The sequence below is a fragment of the Aotus nancymaae genome, unplaced genomic scaffold, assembly GCF_030222135.1.
Source record: "Aotus nancymaae isolate 86718 unplaced genomic scaffold, 86718_ANA_hifiasm-v0.15.2.pri h1tg000040l, whole genome shotgun sequence".
NCBI lineage: Eukaryota > Metazoa > Chordata > Mammalia > Primates > Aotidae > Aotus > Aotus nancymaae.
The window spans coordinates 24934589-24958424 of NW_026988454.1; the positions used below are offsets into that span (position 1 = coordinate 24934589).

Below are 23836 nucleotides of genomic sequence, written 5' to 3' on the forward strand. Positions count from 1 at the left end.
TGATTTCGTTCCTGTCCTGGTACTTTCAGCCTCCCACTCCTCAGGAGTCAGGGGTGCATGAAGTGGTGATGTTCCCATACACTGGGTGCCAAAGAAGAGAAGTCATCTCTCTGTCTCAGGGAGTGAATTGTGGCCTTTTATTATAGGAAAGGAGGAATCACTTCATTGTTCTCTGTCCTGTCCTCGCTCTGTCCTGATTTTTGCTGCACGCCCATGCAGTGAAGGCAACTGAGTTTATTTTCAGTGTAAGCATCTGTCCACTTTTGAGTTTAGGAAGGATGTCTTCTCTTTGTGTCCTGAGTTGTGTGTGTGTGTGTGTGTGTGTGTGTGTATACACTATATATATTTATAGTTGGGGTATTTTTTGCCTCAGTGTTGGTTATAACTATGAAAGATACAGACAGCAGTTGCTTCACAGTTAATCCTAAGTCTTTGTACCCACATAGTGTAGGTGAAATCTTTTTTTAACCCTCTTCTTCAACTAATTATATGCCTTGCCTATGCAACTGTAATTATTTCACCAGCATCTGTGAAACCTGTGTCATTTTTCTTTTAAAATATAGTCAGAAAAAATAGCATAAATAAATCTATTTGAAAGCTTGTGTGGTGAAGCAAATTCCACTAGAGTAAAGAGATCCTCCTGGTTGGAGCATTAACTGTAGCATTTCATCACCTGAAACTTCTAGGTGATGATGAAATACTGGCATATGCACTTAGTTACCAATTGGAGTTTAAATTTAAGCTTCAAAAATTTCTTTTAGTAAGAATTAAATACACTAGCCATCTTGACCTGGTCAAATGCAGATATTTAAAAGTACAAACTACAGAGTTGTATATGATGCCTTTGAAAGACCCCTCATTCATTCTTGGTGTACCTAGTGACTTTCCTTAAAAATGCCAAAGATCTTTTTTCATTCTATTCATGCATTTGATCAGTCTTTAAACTCCATTGATTTTAAAACAACTTAGATATTAAAGCATCAAAATCAGAATTTTATGTTGTAACGTCTAACTTAGCTACAAGAAACATGGCAAGACTTTACCTCTTACTATAAAAATGTAAAATTCTAAAGCAAATTGAACAGCAAGTAGATGCTATCACGTTCTCTTTATCTTTTCTTTGTGTATTACTAGAAAATTCTCTCTGTTCATGATTCTCTTCTCTCCATGACATTCTCTTATTAGGGAGTGATTCTTTTTTAGAAACTTTAAGCTTTGTTTATGATGCTTTTCTTTTTTCTTTTGGCAATGTCATTTTTCATCCTTAAAATTGGATTCACAAATATTAGGAAAAGGAAGGCAAAGAGTGATTTGTGAAATTAAGTGAATTGGAGCTGTGAACATGATTTACATATAGCTTTTCTCTTTTTTTTTTCCTTTATTACTTCGTGGCCAAGACTCGGATGTACTAGTCAGTCCATTCACACATTAGAAAGCATCTTTTGAATATCGAGTATGAGGGTGGCAGGACTGACTGGCTGTTCACCAAACCTTTGTCCTGTCCTTCCTGGACTCACAGTTAGACTGCATTTCCCAGGCCCTACTGCAGTTACATGAGCCATGTGGCTGAGTTCTAGTGAATGGAATGTGGGGGGAAGTCCCCGTGTACAAATTCATCAGCTGACTCATCAAACCCTCCTCTGCTTTACCCTCTGTGCTTCCCCGCTTTTGCCGTAATCATGGCAGAAGATGGAATCCTTGTTGCAGATAGTGAAGCCATAAGTTTGAAGGAGGCTGGGCTTTTTAATTCCTCCCAGTGTGGAGCCACCCGTCTACCAGAACACACATTTTAGATTGCTTTTGAGAATGAGCCCTTATGCATTTTGGATTTTGTTTGTTATAGTAGCTGGTAGTATATTAACAAATACAGACAAAATCCCAATCTCCAGGGGCCTCATACTCCAGTGTAAGACATTAATACGGCACAGTGAGATAGAACGATTAGTAGATGTCTGTCTTGTGGTTTCGCAGAAAAGGATTTGTGGAAAGCTTTAGGGAGAAGGATACATTTACTTTTAAAGATGAATACAAATGAACCATGTTAAAACTTAAGTCATGACACAGAATGCCTGTGATGGGGACATCTAGAAAACTGTGATTGAGAAGGGCCTTGGATTTAAAATTCATATCTTACAGTGATCTAGTGATTTTCATTTTCATATTGTTTTCATATATGGAGATTTATTTAGTTCTTACAGTAACCCAGGAAGACAGCAGGGCAGGAATTACTGTGTCCATTTTATAGATAGGAAACTAAGTCCCACTAAGTGGAAGTGACTTATACAAGGGTACATAATCAGGAGAGCTCAATTGTTCTGCTGAGAGGTGCCATGTCTGTGGAAATATTAGATCTAGAGTGAAAGAGAGCTGGCTTAGACTCTTGTAATTACTGGCAATCACTATCTCAGTGATCATTGCCCTTATTTAACTTTCTCAAGTGAGAATGTATTTATTATTATTATTTTTTTCTGAGGCAGAGTCTCACTCTATTGCCCAGACTGGAGTGCAGTGGAGCGATCTCAGCTCACTGCAACCTCTGCCTCCTAGGTTCACAGTTCTCTTCATGAGAATGTGTTTTAAGGTGTGCTGACACTTGCCTTAATCTAGTGTTCTTTTCGTGCTATCATAGTGCCTCTTACCTGCAGGTATTGTGTGTATTCTCCTGTTCCCATTTTTTATTTTTTTATTTTTATTTTATATTGGTCACTGCTTGACCTCATACCTGGTGAGTCCCTGGGAAAGGTCCCCTCTTCTGACCTGCAGACAGCATCAGAACTGAATAGACAGGGCAAGCCCAGCCACTGCATGGGCTACCCTGGCCTCTTTCCCTGGTGCAGGCTGAGTCCATTATGTTCCCCACACCATATAGTGAGGTGACTCCTACAGCATTCAGTCTGGTCAAAATGTAGAGGTTTCTGCCTAATTATCACTATGTAGCTAGTCTTTGTCAAGAAATGCCATTATTTACTCATTAACATCAAGAAGCAACAAAAGATAAAATTATGATCTTCTAAAGCTGTTGTCTGGTATAGCACACAAGCTTTCTGAGCCATTTGGATTAGCCTAGGGAGAGACACTCAATGTTAGAACAGAAGGATCTTTCCAGTTTTATATGATAAAGCCAGTTCTTTGAATTATTTTCATAGACCTAAATACCTTCTATGCATTTTGAGGGATTCCTCCTTCTAAACCTGTAAAATTCTCATTTTTTATTTTCTGTTTACCATCCCTGAGAATATCAAAGGGAAGCCATTTATAAGATTTTGGCTTCTGGTTTTAAATTTTAATCTATCTCAATAAAATTAAATCATTCCCATCAAAAAGATGCTTATCACTCTAAGCAGAAAATGTATTCATTTGTTAATTTACTTATGATTAGTCATGGATTTCTTGTTTCTGAGCATATTGGGCATATACAAAAATGAAGGCCAAATACTTAGAAACTTAAGGTGATTAGCTTGGAAAAGAACCCTCTGGTTGATAGAGAAGCATAAATCAAGTGAAGATGCTGTCTGGCAGTTAGAGTCGCACCGTATTAAACTTGAATTCTGCACTTTGCATACTAGAGGCAGAAGTGCTTAGTAAGTGTTAATAATGACTAATATGATATCATGGTTGTTAATTTAATATTGTGATATAAAAATTGAAGTAACAGACACACACTTCAGCAGCCGGATGTGGTGATGCTGTCTTCCTAGACACAATTCCTCAGATATGTGTGAGCTGTGATGACCGTTTATTCCACACCAGCCAAATGCAGACATTTTCCATGTTTTTTGCTGCCACCTGGGTGTATGGTAGCCCAGACAATAAGTCTTGAAGTAAAGGGAAAATATTTGCTGCTTAGTCTAATTTCTGGGAAAGTTCTTGTGAAAAAATAAGCTTTTTCAATCTACTAGGAAAAAAAATAGCCTTTAGCAATTTGACCCCGGTTTGAGAAGACTCTATTACTCATTGGCATTAAATGATAGATCTGTGGCTTTTCATGCACAGGTGAGCAAGGAAAATTTCAAACTAATCAGCGATGCTGGGTTCCAGTCATGGGCCTGGTGCTGATGTATCATTCCCTGCTAGACTCCAAAGATACTGTGTTTGCGAACTAGCTGGATCTTAGCCCAGAGGCTCCCCTACTTTTTTGATGTTTACTATTCTACCACCTTGAACTTTAATTACAGTTTCAGGTTGCATTATAGAAGTTAGTTAACAGCTCTGATGTTTGGGACTTCAGTAAGATTTGGGGGGAAAAATGCTTTCAGCAAGTGTTGATTTTTCAAATAATTTGTTGATGTGCAGCTGTCCACTGATGATCAGAAATGTACTAATTTTTAGTTACTTCAATAGTGACTGGTGACAATGAATAGTAATATGAATGCTCCGTTCTTCCAAGAAGAGATAATGCCCAATGCTGTCTCTCTCCTAATTTCTTAGTAGTTTAGCCCCTCAGCGAGAAATGGCTGTTCTTGAAATTGAAAAGATTCACATTCCTATCTGTCTTTTAAGGATACTTAGGTGATACCATAGATAGCGTCATCTCCTCCTGGGTTGCACTTGGGACGAGAATGATGTTTCCCACTGACAAGCCAAAAAAAATCAGTTGCATGTAATGGAGTCATTACGATATAAAACAAAAATAAACTCCAAAGCAGGAATTTTGACATTGACATTCTGTGTAGTATTTTTTAGTTTATGAAATACAGTAAGAACAGTTTGCTTTATCAATACTTCATGCTTTGAGTAATATTTCATTTTTTCAATGTTTTACCTCTACTAAGACAAAATCTACAGATATAAACACATATTTCACATGTGCTTGCATACACACAAAATCAAATAACCATTTTCCACTAGCATTTGACCCTGGTTTGAGAAGACTCTGTTTTCAACTAATTAGTTACACTTGCTACTCCTGTAGTTCAAATAAAAAGTCAAGTACCTATTTTTGTAAATGTAATGTTTGCCTATATTTATACCTTCTGGAAACTTAACTCTGCTAATATGTAAATAAGAATGCCAATATTTTGTGGCATTTTATAAGTGCTAGGTATTGTCCCGAATGATTTGCATGTGCTATCTCATTTAATACTCACAACTGCTAGCATAAGAACTATTAGTATCCTGTTTTATAATAAAGAAACATGTTAGGAGAATTTGTTATATAACCAAGATCTCATAGCTGGTGAATTGTGCATTAGAATTGAGACTCAGTTCTGTCTTCACTCCAGACTACATACTTCATCATCAACCCCATCTTCATGAGGTCACCCTTGTCCCTAAGAACTTAGGAGCAGAATCTCTTCTCATTTTGAGAGGGTGAGTTAGACAGAAAATTGCAACCCAGGTGAAACACTGTACAACCTTGCTATTTCTTGGTTTCAAGCCATCTTCATGGGCATGCAGGTGGATCTAGAAAGGGGGAAGCACCAGCAGACCAAACCTATTTCGACCAAGGTGTTTTAATTATAGCATTTGTATGACACTATTGACAGCAAGGAACAGGGAACTTGATGGGAGCTATCTATCTAAAGCAAAAATGGAAACATTACTGATTCATGAATTGCAACAATAGGGGTGGTGTGCTTTCAGCCAAAGCTTGCTCCAGAGACCTGTGAAGCCTTGAGGAACTGGTTTCTTTCGTTGGGGTGTTTGACTGTTTATTCTCTATATCAGAAGTGCCATCAGGCTGTCTCTAGTCACGGTAGTAGCAATGACCAAAGAAATCCCTGACTTCCTCTCCTCACCACCCAAATCAAAGAGAGAGAGTATTTCTTATGGCTTCTCAGGATGAAAATCTTTTTTAATGTTTGACAGGCACTAGCTACTGTTACCTAGAAGCCCAAGTCAGAATTATTTATAATACCCCTCCTTGACATAAAGTCACTATGTTTGTGGAAAAAAAGAGGATTTTTCCAGACCTATATGTACAGTAGTCTCTCCTTATCCATGGGGGATACATTCCGAGACCCCCAAATGAATGCCTGAAACCATAGAGGGTACTGAATCCTATGTATACTATGTTTTTTTCTGTACATACATACCTATGATAAAGTTTAATTAATAAATTAGACACAGTAAAAGATATAAAACAATAACTAATACATATAAAGAACAGTTATAGCAATATATTGTAATAAAAGCTTTCTGAGTGTGGTTTCTCTCTCTCACTCTCAAAATATGTTATCCTACTGTTCTCACCTATTTTCCGACCACGGTTGACTGAGGGTAATTGAAACAGCAGAAAGCAAAATTGAGGATAAGAGTGTATTCTGTCAGTACTATTTGGGCACCCCAAGTACATATGTACACAGTGGAAAACTGTTACTCAGGGAGAATAGCACTTTGTTTACAGTTTTGGGTCATATTGTCTCTATTCGCTATCTAAAATATTTATGCCCTTATTAGCTTAAAATCCTAATTACCGTCTCCTTGACAAAAGTATTTCAGACTTGTCACTTTTGATGAGTTACAACTATTTGTTCCATAGTAGGAAAGTAGTGTGAAATAATTTAGAACTAAGCATTTCACATCTATTTGGAGTCACTTGGATAGATGAAGTTTAATGAATTCTAAAAAAATTTTTTTTTTATTTCTCATCCAGAACTTGTAAGTGTTGAGTTGATGTTAAGGTGGTTTGTATTTAATGAATGAAATACCGGAAATATTAAAAAAAATAGAAACATCAAAAAAGAAAAAGTTAGATGTGTTATGAGTGTATAAAATATATGTAGATATTAGTCTATTTTATCATTTACTACCATGAAATATACATACATCTCTTATAAAAAGTAAAAATTTGCCAAAACGTATGCACATACATGGACTATACATGGGACTATTCGCAGTGAGAGAAATGTAAACAAAGGAAAAGATGCAGTATCAAATCATAACTGCATAAAATTAACTGTCGTACTTGCTGTAGTAGCGTCATAATTTTGTAGTTCCCTCCTGTTGCTCCTACAGTGAGCTCAAGTGTTGCAAGTATCCGCTTAAAACGCCATGTACGGCAGTCATCTTCGTGCAATTGTCTGTCTCCCAGCAAATTGCATACATAGTAAAAAGTGATCTCTCATGGTTTTTGCACATTTTTCATTATGTTTAATGCAATAATGTAAACCTTGAATAACACCACGGGACCCATAGGAAGTGCCATTACTAATGCTAGAAGTGTTCCCCAAAAGCAGAGGGAAGTCATGACATTAGAAAGAAAAAGCTGGATTGCTTAATGGGTACTGTAGTTTGAGGTCTACAGCTGCACTTGCCACTATTTCAGGCAGATAAGTCTTCATCCTGTAACAGACGATGAAGACTTATGGGATCAATAAATACAGTACAGTAAGTTTATTTTCACTTTCTTATGATTTTCTTAATAACTTTTTTCTCTAGCTTATTATTGTAGGAATACCATATGTAATACAGATACCATACAAAATATGTGTTCATCCACTGCTTAGGTTGTCGGTAAGGCTCTGGTCAACAGTAGTCTGTCAGTAGTTAGTTTTCGGGGATTCAAAAATTATATGTGGATTTTCAACTGCTTGGTCCAGGGTGAGATCAACACCCTAACCCCTGTGGCATTCAAGAATCAACTGTAGTCACTGTATTAAAGCTTTCTGACTGCTTACTGTGCTGATAGGACTTACTCAGGGCCCTCAGTGAAACAGGAAGTTTTAGTTAGGACCCAGACCTTAACATTTCTTCAGCTTGGGTTTATTTAGTCAGCAATAAAACTGCTTTGTTCATTAGTATCAGTGACAACAACAACCATATCTACTACTTGGCAATTTAAAATTAACAGGTCACTTTCATGTGTCCTCTCCATGTGGGCTCACCCATAGAATGGTGGAGAAATGGGCCAGCACGTTTATTATCCCTATCTTACATATGAGGAAACTCAAGCTCCAAAAGGGATTCACCCACAGTTAGCCCATGGCAGGTGGGATCTTAAACCTATATCCATATGCTGTCCATGGAAACCGCCTTGCACTGAGAAGCAGGAGGCCAAGGAGTGACCCTCTGCTGTGTGATCTTTGAGAAATTGCTTTGACAATTGCTTAATCTTTCTGAGCATCAGTTTTCTCATGCTCTTCTTCCATTAGAAGGCTATTATGAGGCTGAAATAAGCTTTAAAAAATAGTATACATAGACATTACTAAAACATTTTCTTCTCTATATTGTATGGCTAGTTACCTATTGAAAGAGGTACTGTAATCTATTAATATTTATTCAAATAATTTACATCCATGTTAAAATCAGAGAGCAGAAGCTGCAATAAAATTAGTTCTGGCACCTTATCTAAGCCCCTCAGTGAACCTAGAGCAAGTCTGATAGAAATTGGATAATATGACTAAAATGCTTTATGTTATAGTTTTCTTTGTTTTTATTTGATTATATGTTTCTGCTTATTTTTCTCTACTTTGATGAAAAGCTGTGCTAATGAAGAATTTTTGATTAGGTAGATTGTTTTTTTTTTTTTTTTAAAGTAAATTCTTTTCCCTTCAGTGATATGTGAAAAAGAATGAAAGTGAGATTCCAAGTAACATCAATAAATGAGAAGTCACTGAATATTGTGTGAATTCAGACCATTTACAGGCCTGCACATTTTGGCAAACTGCTTTCAAAACTCAAAACATCTTAAAAACGAAATTAAACAAACTAAATTTTTAAATTTATTATAATTTTTCAAGGCAAATAATTTCTGGTTGCATTGTTTAAATCACATTCTTCAAATTATTTATATGAGTGTGAAGAATAGAGAAATTAAACCACTATGCTTATATTAGATATTGGTCAATGTTGACTGAAATCCAAATTACGAATTCCAAACACACATTCTTTAGTGTTTACATTTATTTGAAGAGAAAGATCAAATTAGATCACATATAATTGGTTAATCTAAATGACACTGAAAATGATTTTCAGGTTCTTTAATTCATTGTTCAAAATTAGAGTAACACTTAGGATAGTTGAATCTTTACCTTAAAAGTAGAGTCCAATTTGAGACTTGTAATGGTTTCTGATCCAATGGCTTCAAAACTTATTAAAGTACGTGTTTCCAAATCTGATTTTATAACCCCATGGGTGTTCAAGAGAGACAAAACCTTCATCCACCTGCTTCAGTACACTGCACAGGATTTGTGTGTAGGATCTGCCAGTGTACATTATCCATGTCCAAGAATATGTCAGATGCATTTGCTTTGTCTGCTGCTGAGCTTTGACAGTAGCTGGAAATTTGACCATGGCTCAAAGATAATATAATTTGACCATATTATTTCCATATTAATCATATGCAGTTCCTTGGAGAAGTAAAAATAATTAGTGTTCCTATCCAGTTGGGTTATATGTACCTTTTCTGTTATATTTTTGAAGCTTTTCTTCTCTTGGAATCAATACAGTTGAAGGCTAAGGAAAAGATGCATATTCAGAGAGTTCCTGTTATTTTTCACAGAGTTGGAACCAATTAGTCTTCACAGTTGTATTGCTCAAACTATTGAAATATACAAATAGATTCAACTTTGGAAACAGTTCCTAGCTACATTGATTGCCTTTTGTAATAGTCCCCATTATTGAGATGTGTGTGTCTGTGTGGGTACATATTGTTAATTGTCAGTATGAAACAATGGAAAAGAAAGGTAGAAATAGTACTTGAAGCTAGACATGATGTTAGTGACCAAAATACCTGCCAAGAAGGTCTAGATCCTTCCTACAGGAAGGCCACAGATTTAGATCTTAGCTTTCTATTAGTCAGTCCAAAGAGGGACATAGAATAGGCTTAAAATGTAATGTCTATGAAGCTAATTTTAAGTAAAAATAAAATTCTTCCTGATTTTGAGTCCAGATAAATTTCTCCTATATCTTTTCATTTTAAGTAGACAATTTGAAATTATAAACTGTGAGGGCTAGGCACAGTGGCTTACACCTGTATTCTCAACAATTTGGGCGGCTGAGGAGGGCAGCTCTCTTGAGCCCAGGATTTTGAGACCAGCCTGGACAACATGACGAAATCCCATCTCTACAAAAAATACAAAAATTTGCCAGACATATTGGTGTACATGTCCCAGCTACTCGAAAGGCTGAGGCGGGAGGCAGAGGGAGGCACTTTAGCCTAGGCGACACAGCTAGACTCTGTCTCAAAAAAAAAAAAAAAAAAAAAAAGAAAGTAAGAGATAAAACAAGTAAAGGAAGGAAGGACGGGAGGGAAGGAGGGAGGGAGGAAGACAGAGAAAGAACAAAGGAGGGACAGAGGAAGGAAAGGAAGGAAGGGAAGAAAGGAAGGGAGGGAGGAAGGAAGGAAGGAAGGGGGAAGGGAGGGAGGGAGGGAGGGAGGGGGAGTGATTTACATCACTCCATCATGTAAATCACGGAGCTCCTTTTTAATTGCTAAGTAGACTAGAATAGACACCTTACTCAGACCATAGTATCAAGCAATACATATTTTGGTAATCATGGTGTTGGAAAAGAAATGTGGCATAGACTCATCATCAATTTCCTTTGTTAAATTATTGTCTAATTCACTGAAAAGAATTATCTCAGTCACTAATGACACTAAAAAGTAAATATTCAAGTCATCAGTGAATATTTCCTAAATGCCTATACAATGGGGCACAGCATGAGTATCACAATTTTCTACTCTAGGTCATTATACAGAATTATGAGATATATATATATACAGTTTTAAAAATATGTAACAGTTTTAAATCTACTGTTCATACATAATAGCTTAATCATCTTGAGAATTTTATTATTTTAAACATAAAACCTAACACCATAAAAACACTAGAAGAAAATGTAGGCAAAACCATCCAGGACATAGGCATAGGCAAGGACTTCATGAATAAAACACCAAAGGCAATGTCAACAAAAATCAAGATAGACAAATAGAATCCAATTAAAATTCAGAGCTTCTGTACAGCAAAAGAAACCATCATTAGCACGAATTGGCAACCAACAGAATGGGAAAAAATTTGTGCAATCTACCTATCTGACAAAGGGCTAATAACCAGAATCTACAAAGAACTAAAAGAGATATGCAAGAAAAAACAAACAACCCCATTCAAAAGTGGGCAAAGGATATGAACAGACACTTTTCAAAAGAAGACATATATGAGGCCAACAAACATGAAAAAATGCTCATCATCACTGGTAATTAGAGAAATGCAAATCAAAACCACATTGAGATATCATCTCACGCCAGTTAGAATAGCGATCATTAAAAAATCTGGAGACAACAGATGCTGGAGAGGCTGTGGAGAAATAGGAACACTTTTACACTGTTGGTGGGAGTGTAAATTAGTTCAACCATTGTGGAAGACAGTGTGGCGATTTCTCAAGGATCTAGAAATAGAAATTCCATTTGACCGAGCAATCCCATTACTGGGCATATACCCAAAGAACTCTAAATCATTCTACTATAAAGACACATGCACATGTATGTTCATTGCAGCCCTGTGTACAATAACAAAGACCTGGAACCAACCCAAATGCCCATCAATGATAGACTGGACCAAGAAAATATGGTACATATACACCATGGAATACTACACAGCCATAAAAAACGATGAGTTTGTGTCCTTGTAGGGACTTGGATGAATCTGGAAACCATCATTCTCAGCAAACTGACACAAGAACAGAAAGCCAAACACTGCATGTTCTCACTCACAGGTGGGTGTTGAACAATGAGAACACATGGACTCAGGGAGAGGAGCATCACACACTGAGGGCAGTTGGGGACGGGTAGGGGAGAGACAGTGGGTGGGTGAGGAGGGAGGGGAGGGTGGAGAGGGATAACATGGGGAGAAATGCCAGATATAGTATGCACCTAAAGTTAAATAAATAAATTTTTAAAGAAAGAAAAATGGTAGCATACACGAAGATAAATGTGATATAAAGGAGAGACTTTTTAAACTTTGTTTAAACCATTAGTATCGTATAATACGTTCATCTACCATTTACTTTCACACTGGAAATATATAGATCTACTCCATTATTTTTAGTAAACTACAGAGCATTCCATTGTAATGATATGCCATTATTTGTTTTACAAGTGCTTTATCAGTAACTAGCAAAATAAATAGAATGTTAGGACATTTGCTTTAAAAAAAAAGAATTTTATTATAGAATAAAAGATAAACTTTTGGATATATTATTAAATTATTTGGATATGGTTATTGACTCAAAAAAAGTTTGGAAAATACTCTTTGTAAATGACCTAATAAGAAGTAGTGTTTTTCCTAAGACTGCTGTGAGTACTAATACTCAAGGCAAATTGACTGTTCCCACTCATCAAGCCCCTCTACCAGAGCTAGTTCCCTGCTCCCATCAGCAGACCTTGCCTTCTACTTTTCTGAGAAAATAAGAATATCTAAGGGAACACCTCAGTTTCTTTTCTTTCTGAAAAGTTATATCGCTTCATTGTGTCTTGCTTCCCTCCATTCCAAAACAGAAAAGTTTTCATGCTTTCTCCTGATATAGACTCTTTATCTACACTTTTGAGTTCCTTTTTGGTTCCCACTTTTTTTTCATTAATTATTTAATAAAATATTAATTAATTAATTTTTATTTTACTTTAAGTTCTGGGATACATGTGCAGAACATGCAGGTTTGTTTCATAGGTAAGCACGTGCCATGATAGGTTTGCCACACCTAACAACCTGTCATCTAGGTTTTAAGCCCTGTATGCATTAGCTGTTTGTCCTAATGTCCTCCCTCCCCTTGTCCCCTACCCTCTGACAGGCCCTGGTATGTGATACTCCCCTCCCTGTGTCCATGTGTTCTCATTGTTCAACTCCCACTTTTGAGTGAGAGCATGCGATGTTTGGTTTTTGGTTCCTGTACTAGTTTGCTGAGAATTACGGCTTCCAGCTTCATCCATGTCCCTACAAAGGACATGAACTCATTCTTTTTAATGGCTGCATAGTATTCCACTTTTTAAAGATTTTATTCCATTATGTTATTACTTGTATCTTTTCCTCCTTTGTTCAAGTCTCCTTTTCTTAAAACAAACTTCTTAATCTCAATTCTTTTTCGGGCTGTATATTTGCAGAGTTTGCTCAAAATGGATGGAAAGAGATGGGATGTAAGTTTTAGCTTTCTAAAATGTCTCTGTGACTGTGGCAGTTGTCTTCTCAGAACCACTGATGTCTCTCAGTGTCTGCCAACTAAAGTTCTTTACCTTCTGCCACCACCGTCACCTCAGTCTGCCTAATGTTCTAGGCACACACACTGCTTCTCCAGCATCCCTTCTCTTGCCTATGTCACAATGATAAGCTCACATTAAATCCATCTCTGCCTGCAGATCTGAGCCTTCCTTCAAGATCTAAGATAGTGTTCCTTAAATGCAGCACTTCCAAGAAATCTCTTGTCTTCACATACACCCAACACCATTTCATGCCTCTATTGCTTTTATAGCTTATTGTTCATATGGTTTCCTTAATCACTAGACAGTAAGCTCTTTGAAAGCAGAATCTTGTCTTATTTATCTTGATCCTACACATGCACACAATTTTTAATTCTTACTTGGTGTCATTGAAATTAGTTTAAATTTATATGTATGTGGAGTTTTTTTTTGGTAAATGAGGCAGTGCTATCTGGATTCAAACTCAAAGAAATACGAAGTTTGCATTTTCGTAATATTCTATTTCATAACACTAGTATATATGAGCTTTGGAAAAATGTAATTCGACTGAGTGAATGAGCCTGCAGATGGAATTCTGGAATTGCCTGACAGAATTTGCCCAATAGCATCTTGTAAATGCCTGCTTGAAACTTGAATTTTTTTTTAGCCTTAAACTTTGTAGACAATGATGTATTCTGAGACGAGACCAAAAATATGAATGCCATCCAGAGTTTATCAAAATGTCAAGGAAGTACCTGAATAACCATGTAGCACAGGTAATAATAAAGCTTTATCTAGTTAATTCATTTGTGTAAATATGGCTTCCATGTGAGCCCCTTCCCTCTGTCTAGTCTTTCCTGGTGGTTCAAGCCATTTTTGATTGTATGGTTCCTAAACTCTGGCAACTAATGTTCTGGTTATTTGCTGTGAGCTAACCTCATGTCAGTTTCTGAAGTCTTGGGGGATAGTATACACTTACCCCATGTGCCACATAGAACCTGGGACAGTGTGAGTCCAGGTTTGTTCTTTGGTTTCCTGAGGTTGTATATCTCTACAAGGGCACACAGACCAATTTCACCACTCTCTGGGAAAATTGTCAAGAGATGAAATAGAATAGATTCTTTCAGCAGCTCAGTTATTAGAAGTAGATAGGGTCTGTCTGATTGGGTTATATGATATGTCATAGGCTTTCCCTTGATTTCTCTTTGAGAGATTTTTATTGTGTGTAGACTTACTGTAGGGAGACTGAAGACAATTTCTTTTTCATCATATCTGATGATCATCTGTAGCATGAGATGTGGAATGCCATTCAAATTTTCAGCTGTGCTTTAATTGCTTTGGGTATTATTTCTATTGATGCAGGAGGCTTTTCCCTCAAAGATGGATTTTCTTCAGGCAAGTTATATGAATACTTATGAATATAGTGCATATTTTATGATTTGACTTCTCTGTTCTCTTTATTTACATAATCCAAAGTTAATGGCATCCTTTCTTTATGTTAGTCTTTGCATACCCAGGAATAAAAAGAAAATTGGAGAATCATGACCTTATTTATGAGTATCTGCAGCAACCAAATAGTAAACGTAAGCACTGTAAAAGATAAAACTTGAGAAACCAATACTTTGCAGTTATGACTTTGTTGTGTCATACATACTTCTCACTAGAGTACGGTGGTCAAATAAACCTTATTTGCTTTTATCCCTGTCTCTCTAAATATTTATTTAAACACAAAGAGTAAATGTTTAAAATGGCTTGGCAAGAAGTAGTTATTAACCTACCATAATATTAGGGGATAAGATAGAGGAAATTGAAGGGAAGGAAAAAAATAAAAATGGGAAAATGTGTCACAAATGAGAAAACAAAAAAGATTTTTAATTATACAAAACATCTACTTGGCCCTGCCCTTTTGCAAAACCAATGCAGCAGAAGAAGTAGTCCCTGCGGAGATGGTTTTACTATGCCTTCACAGGTCTCCTAGGTGAAATTTTGGTATTATGAACCATGGGGCTTATCTCCATTGACTTTCAATGAAAGAGCTATCTTTGCTTTTAGGAAGGTGATCTCATAACTCTACTTAAAATATTTACTTTAAAAGTTTTATTGTAAGAGCATAAAAATCTTAGAAAATAGCTTATACTGAAAATTGGTTGAAAATTAATTATTTTTGTTTTGGCTACCAAATAATGCGCTACTTGTTGAAATTGATTATCATTCCATCTAATTTTTCTATCATTTACTCATTTTGGACAAATTAAAATTTCTGCTGAATTTATTTTATTTATTATAAATGTTGATAAACAGTTCACTGGAGCATCGGTTCTTAACTACTGTTATTTTCTGTTTCTTTGACTGATTATAGATTACAAATATCTCTGCTCATTCAAATTTCAAGATTATTAATTATTCATTTTTTACTTATTCAATTGATTTCTGCGATGGGGTTAGATAAATAAACTTTGAATAAGAGGAAATAGTGTGGATAATGGAAAATAATTGACTTGACAGTATAAAGACCTAAGCTGTAGGGCAGAACTATCATAATGAACTGTAGGTCTCTAAGTGAGTCTTTTGACTTCTCTGGTTCTCACTGTTTTTATTTGTTAGTTGCCTGATAGATTAAATTCAATGGTTTCTAAATTATTTCACAGCCCTAAACGCTGCCTGTCTCTGTGATTTAGAATAAGCTCAACATTTAAATATTAATAGAAGTTTATAGTTATATATTTGCTCCTAAAATCAAGTTGGTCAGATATATGACTTACATGATGTCAAATGTAGGTCAAGAAAACAAACCTAGGTTATAGCTCTTATCTTAGAAAACATGACATGTGTTTTAAGGACCCACGTTAGGAGAAGTTTGCATGGCCAATACCAGGTGAGCTCAGCCAAGATGCAGAATGACTAGAGAACGCTGTATGATCCTGAATCATCAAAGAAATATTAAATTATGGTTAGTAGATGGTAATTAACTCAAGACAAAAGCTAGTGTACTTTTGAAAATAATTACTACCATATGTTTAAACAAAAAATGATTTTCTCTGTGGTCTTTACCTAACCATAAGGCTGTATTAAGTAGAACACCTTATTCCCCAAGCATCCTCACAAACCAATATTTCACCACACTAAAATAAAGTACATATAACTATAGAGAAACTAGAATGATAGAGTCTTGTATTTTTATTTCTTCTGACAAATGTATTTGTCTCTAAATCTAACATTCAGAACTGTACACTTCGTATATTAGCATATATAGTTTTATTTAGATACTAAGTTCAGCATCATTACCTCTAGAAAGCCTTTTCTTTTTTTTTTTAATTTTTTTTTATTGTATTTTAGGTTTTGGGGTACACGTGAAGATCATGCAAAATTGTTGCATAGGTACACACGTGGCAGTGTGATTTGCTGCCTTCCTCTCCTTCACCTATATCCTTTTCTAACTTTCCAGATAAGAGTGACCATACTCTCTTGCAATCTCCCTTGTACTCTGTTTATATTTATGTCAAAGTATCTAAAATACTTTGTTGAACTTATTCACAAATATCTCCCTCCTGAAGCTCTGAGCTCTTCCTTTTTTTTTTTTGAGATGGAGTCTTGCTCTGTTGCCCAGGCTGGAGTGCAGTGGTATGATCTCAGCTCACTACAACCTCTGATTCTTGGGTTCAAGCGATTCTCCTGCCTCAGCTTCCCAAGTAGTTGGGATTACAGGCTCCAGCCACTATACTTGGCTAATTTTTGTATTTTTAGTAGAGACAGGGTTTCACCATGTTGGCCAGGCTGGTCTTGAAGTCCTGAGCTCAAGTGATCTGCCCGCCTGGGCCTCCCAAAGTGTTGGGATTACAGATGTGAGCCACCATGCCCATTCAGCTCTGTGCTCTTAAATGCAGTGCTTATCTTTTCTTTTTCTATATTTTGTAAATATAGCCCAATTTTCTGGCACAGAGTAGGCATTCAGTGAATGTCTTAAAGTATCATATAATAATCAGAAATCCTATTTAAAGAGGATTAAGTTACAATCTCTAATGCACATGTACCTGCTTTTTTTGTTTGTTTTCACTAGTTTTAATTTACACAATGTTTTGTTTCCTATCTTATCTGTGCGCCTGCACTACCTGCTGAGAAGCAGCAATAGACCATAGGTAGCTTTGGTATCATTTTCATGGGCAGTTTCTGGCTAATTTGGATTCCGTTTCCCCCAGCCTCCTATTATGAAAATGCTGTGGGAATCCTTCTTTCCATGCACCTTCTTGACTTTGCAAAACCTTCTACAGTGTTGTCCCACTAATGAATTGCCCCATGTTCCAAAACTACCATGTTTCTCTTTTCCTAGTCATGTCCCTTTAATATGTTTTCTTCTTTACATTTCAGCCCCAACCTCATCCATTACTTTGATATCGAAACTATTTCTAAAGATCTAAGCTTATAGTCATCATACTGTGTGTGTGTGTGTGTGTGTGTGTGTGTGTGTGTGTGTGTGTGGTTTATCCTGTATCTGCCTTCTCTAGTCCTTCCCAGGCTCTTTTTTTTTGTTTTGTTTTTGCCACTCTAGGCACTTCAAAGTGGAATGATGGGCCCATTTAGAGTATTTTTTTTTTTTTTTTTTTTTTTGTAGAGAGGAAAAGATGCCTCTACAAAAAGCTTGTGAAATTGATGGAATATATCTTGAACATTGATATCTCTTTCAATGATCTTCCTCCCATCTTTAGTCACTACTTTTGAGTTTTTTCTATTCCCTACTATAAGAGTAAAGTGTCTTCTTCTCTAGTGAAGAGTAGTGTTCATTCTTTTAAACATGTAATGCTTAAACATTCCTTTTTACTGACAAATAAAGTGACTATATCTTGTGTCCAGTTCCTCTTTGCCATTTTTTTCATTGAGTTTATAAGAATTATTTTTGTTGTTGTTGTTTTTTTTTTTTTTTTTTTTTTAAAGACAGGGGTCTCACTGTCACCCAGGCTGGTGCAATTGCAGCTCACTGTAGCCCCAAACTCCTCAGTTCAAATGATCTTCCCACCTCAGCCTCCTATATACCTGGAACTACAGATGTGCACCACCACACCTGCCTAATTTTTTTTTTTTTTTTTTTTTTTTTTTGTAGAGATAGGGTCTTGCTATGTTACCCAGACTGGTCTGAACCTTCTGGTCTCAAGCAGTCTTCCAAAAGTCCTGGGATTACAGGTGTGAGCCACTATACCCTGCCAATAATTATTGTTTTTAATTATGACAACACTTACCTAAAGTATAACTGGTTTATATTATCAGCTTTTCTCCTAAAATTGTGGTATAGTATGTATTTATGTAACCTCAGAAAAAACAAGGGTGATGGGAGGTTCTTGAGAGTTCTGCCAATGAAAACTTCATGTCTTGCTAGATTCACGTAAGAGTCATATTAAACCATTAACCATAACTTGTTTTGAAACAGTTTGGAAAAGTAGAGAGCAGAAAAAGATAATCCCACTAACAAAGGATATTTTAAAAATATCTATCTGTCTATCATCTATCAATCAATAGCTTGACTCTTGCTTAGCTTAATGGTAATAACCTATAAGCATGCAAGAACAAGTAACTAATGCCAAGGATTTTCTTTTCTTCTAAGAATGGGAAGGCTGAGAAACCACAGGGATAGAAACAGTAATACTCAAATCTTCCAAGTGTTTGTTACAAATAGGAGTTGGAGGATTGGAAAATATTTTCAAGGGTCTCTTCCATTAACATGCAGGTTGACAGAAAAACCATCCTGTACTTGGTAAAGTGAATGATAATTTTCACCTCATATTTAGGAAGGAATTTTAAATAACCTTGGGATATCTATCAAGATTCACTAGCACTATTTCTGAAAACTTGTTTGTTTTATTAAGTATTAAGCTTTCATTGCCTGGTAATTTCTTATGAATCTAATAACCTAAAAGCAAAGTTCAAGAAATAATCATTTTTCCCTCTTTATTCCATTTCTTAAATAGCACACTATGTAAATTGTTGATTTCTTGGGAATAGAAGCGTGAGTTGTCATAATACATTCTCAAGAACTGTTTGAGGAAAGATTTTTCTTTTATTTTGATGGAGAAATAGACACAAAAACTCACTTAAAATTAATGCAAAAAATAAATTTCTGAGATGGCACCTCCATGTCTCCATTTCAATAATAACAATAACCAAGTCCCATGTAGAGGCCATTACTGATTTCAATTTATAACAAAATGATTTGTGTAAAAATGTTGAAATTGGTATCATTGTCTTTCATGCTAATGTCATTTGAATCTTTGCTTTAAAATCATGCTAATTATCTGGAACTTTCTGTAAGGTAAAGATAAGTGTAACATGATTGCCAATGCTTTTTTCTGCTTCAAGAGAAATCCAGACATTTAAAAGGTCATGAGTTGTGAGTGATGCAACAGAACCAATTTTCGAATCCTCTTACTGGATAAAAAGGAGGATCTTCCGTAATCTACAGTTTCGGACACATGTGCATATCATGAAGGGAGTGTTTACCATTTCCAGTAGCCATCATCTTAGAAAGTAAGATTGGAAAAGCAGAGTTAGAACTGAGAATGTTGTCTCATTGGAGGTTGTTAGGGGGCACTCATGTGCTCTGTTTTGCCCATGGAGGCTGCTGGTAGGAATGATGATTTCTGCAGGGGAAGGGATGTCGGTGCTGGCCTACTGTAAATTAAGCCCTTCTTTTACCCTCTTGCCTCTTAATTTGGAGACTGTAAGATTACCAGTCACGTATAGCCACTGATGACTGCAAGTTAAGGTTCCCTATAAAGAGCTGTATCTTTAGAACTGTGGCCCATTATGTCTTGGGTGCATTTTACTTGGAGTACAAAATAACTCGGTGATTTTGTGATTTCTTCTTCTTCTTTTTTTTTGAGGGATTCCATGCTTTACTTTAGACTGGATTATAGTTTTTGTGAGTTTTTTTTGAAGCACTTTTATTTGATTTTTTTAAAGATGTGATATTTAAAGTGTTAAAAATATAGATATAGGTAATTATCTTATAGAAAATGTATATTTTTTAGGATATTACCACTATTCCTTCTATGTTAATGAATCATGCTCTTTAGCATTGATGAAAGTTTCAATTTTGAGAATAGTAGACCTTGTCAGGTGTCATTTTGAGTGCCAGAGAATGGTTGATTTGAGGCAAGAAGAACAAAGTTTAAGAAAGAAAATAAATCTAGCATTTGCTTAATAATTTGCCCTTTGCAGCACCAGAATCTTATGTGACCGCCCACATTCATCTGGTTACTGACGTGGTTCTTGCTTCAATTGCAGAAACTATTTTTGCACCTTTTGTGTCTTTTGAGGAACCGAGTGGGCCTACTTGCTTATAATGATTCATGTCTCAAGTGCACAGAGTGTCCTGAAGTGCTACTGCAGTGATGTGCAGAAAGGAGGGGGGAATTAAAGCAAACTACTTCCTTTAAGCACTTTGAATGCTCACATGAAGTGGTACTGCAAGGAAAGTACATTTTAGCTGTCGTATTTTAATGCTTTAGCCCTTCCAATGAGAGTTTTCTAATAACTTGCCAAGAAGAAAGAGCAATTTTTTTAAAAAAATGACAAATAAACAATTATGGGTAGCATATAATATTTTTTATGTAAGTCCTTTATACTGGGAGATAAACTCTGTTAAGGTCGTTGATTAATCTATTTGGATTAGGTAGCTTAATTTTCCATGCATTTCTTTGGATCATACTTAGATAAATATTAATTCTAAGTATGAAAAGTTCCTTTCTTCATTACTTAGTAAACTTTGCAAAGTCTTAATTTGCTTTGGTTGGTTTTGGATTCCTATTTCAGAATTTAATTTTAGCACAAAATATAACATCACTGAAATAAACTAGAGAAACATTTATAATGAGGTTATCTGAGACTTCATCCTGCGAAGCTTAGTTGCTGATACACCAAAAGAAGTTCTGTGGACATCTCAGCTTTATGGCAGAACTGTGTCATGGACTACAATGACACAATTTTTAGTTCTGATATGTGAAGTTTTATCTCTAGCATTTCACTGTTACAGGGAATTAATTCCCTTTAAAGGAAAGTATTTATTCAAAATATTTAAACTGTATTAAAAGAAAGGAAATTCTTTCTTGGGGGATAAAAAGGGCTTCTTGAGAGATCCAGTTCCAAATTTTCTTTCCTAAAGGAAGGCAGGTTCTGTGAGTGAAGAAGAATGAGCATGCTTATTAAATTCATTACAGGTGTCTTCGTCTTTTAAATCTTCTTATTCATCTTTTAGGTTCCCAGAAGTTGTGCATGAGTTCCTGTGGGGAGAGTTGGCATCTTGGAAATCAAAGACCGTTGTGATGCAGTTTTTTGATATGAGGATAACAGGTTAATAACTAAAATTTATTTATTTTTACTCTCTTGTTACATTAAACTTGAAAAGCTGTTTTGGACTACCATGAACTGATATATAAACTGATTTTCTCATCAAATCAGGGAGGATACAATATATTTTCCATTTAGTGTGAAACCTGTGTTTTGTTATATTTTGTTTTTCATAGTAGACCAGTCTTATTTATAATTAATTATTGTTGTTATAATTAAAATATCTTTATTTGACAAAATTTATTTCTACAAACTTTATTTTCATGTGAAACTCTAACTTAGTAAATCCTAATAACTTTTGCTGTATAATGAGAAAACATCTCAATAGAAAAGTGAAATTGCAATTTTAAAAATTATTTTAAATGATATGACAAAATATTAAAAGCAGCATGCTGTAGTCGAAATAAATCATAATTATCTTGACTAAATCGGCAAACTCTACAAATATATGATGCCTGCATTACAGCCAATGTGGAAAAATATGGTTGTTTCTCATTAGGCTTTAAATATCAAATTAGATATTAATTACATCAAATTAGAGGATAATCATCACAATCTTTTTACTTTTCTCCGAAAGTTTTCTGAATTGCTTGGCAGGATTGTATGTAATATGGTTTTCTCCGCATGGTGGCAACTTGCTCATTTTAGAGAGAACTGAGGTTGTTACAGGAATTTTTACTAAAAGAAGTGTTTATAATAAATTTGGCTCTTGGGAAGGCACCTTTTTGAAAATCATCCTGTGGAAATAAGCCTTTATTCAACAGGACTCTGGCACTGGTCACACTTTCTTGGTAGTTCCTTTTTTCCCTCATCCAGTGCTCTCTGAGCATGTACGCTCTGAGTGGTGGTTGGGCAATGAGTGTCTATGTGACTTGTGGGATCAGTGTTACAGCTACGATGCCCTGAGATGTTCATGTAGTTTTTAAAGATTTTACAATTGATCTGTGGCATTTTAATAACAAATATAATGTCTCTTCTAAAATGTCATTCACTAATGATTATCAAAAGCCCCATATTTTGTTTGCAAGTGTCACATCACCAAATCCTCAAGAAAAGACCAAACGACCACTTTAATGTTTAAAAATGTTATATTATTAAAATGTTAGAAGTGGAGAAGCCAGTCGTTTTTGCTGCCAGTCATTTTATACCTTCATTATTTAGGACGTCATGATTTAATGCTCACTTGACTTTTGCCACCACTCAAGTAATGATTAATTTCCTGAGGTAAAGTTTTCTCTGAGATAGTGTTTTTCTAAGTAAAAGACCCCAGAATGACAAGTCTGGGTACTGTAGGCCTTTATTCCTCTGCAGAGCAAGCCTGTCTTCCTGCCAATCCCACCCCACCGTTATCCTGAAGAGACCTCTGAGTAGGTCCATCCCCCAGGATGTTTCTATGTTTTTCCTTTGGGAGCCTGTCTGGGGAAATTATTTAACTGGGTGCCAAACTTATTTGAGTGGGACTCTGAAGAGTGGCCAAAGGAGAGGGCACACTTCTAGAAAAATGCCAGCTCTTCCCTGTAATATCATTTTCTTTCACTTCAGTTCCTTTAGTTCCATTACCACTGAAATAACCATGCAGAGGTAATATCTTTTTTAACATGACCCCTGTCTGAAAAGTGTGATGACCCTGCCAGACAATGCCTGTCTTTACTGTCTGGAGGACTCCTGTGGGCTGGAGCAGCGTCCACAGGAAACCCAAAGTCATATCCCCTGAGTTTTATTCTCCGGTAAATTATCTTACTCCTTTCATAGCACTCAAAAACCACGAGAGAAAATTTTAACTGTGAATGCAGAACTGTATTTGGAATACCGCTCCTTTGTTGGCAGTGGGTGCCAAAAATGACTTTGCGTGGGTTTGGTTACCATAAAAGGAAATCTCAGTGAATAACTCGCTGTTTTCTTATGAGAATTACTCTCATAGTGCATTTTTTGATGCATCAATTGATTAGGAAACCTGGTGTATATTTTTAATGGACTATTAGAGAATATGAAAAATGAATTGACTCTACACGGTCATAGAGAAATACTGTAGCTGTAATTAACCATATTACTATAGATCTTTATAGCTCTAAGTAGATCTCTGTTGAAGAAATCAAAATTGCAGGTGGATACAATGGTACATTTAATGATTTGTAATAATATTATGAAGTCCAAAGACAGTATTTTCCTAGATTTAATGATCCACTTAATAATATAGATTTCCTTCTCTGACATACTTCTTAAAATGTTTTCTTATCCATAAGCATTTTTATACATTTTAGGAATAAAATGCAAGCTCAAGAATTTATGCCATTTGGAAGAGTTAGGTTACTTAGTAAAAGTGTCACCTAACAAAACAAGACAAATGCCATTATCTAATCTTGAATTAAACTTTGAAAACCCTATTGTTTTTAA

General features: G+C 35.8%; 1 protein-coding gene across 9 annotated transcripts in view; it reads left to right on the forward strand.

Moving 5' to 3' along the window:
• HIVEP2 (HIVEP zinc finger 2) overlaps positions 1 to 23836 on the forward strand; it is a 195095-nt gene that overhangs the window by 143030 nt on the left and 28229 nt on the right. For all 9 annotated transcript variants that reach the window (XM_064360620.1, XM_064360617.1, XM_064360615.1 and 6 more), the window contains one exon: positions 21351 to 21445. The gene's annotated coding sequence lies outside the window, so the exon portion shown is untranslated. The remainder of the gene's footprint in view (positions 1 to 21350; positions 21446 to 23836) is intronic.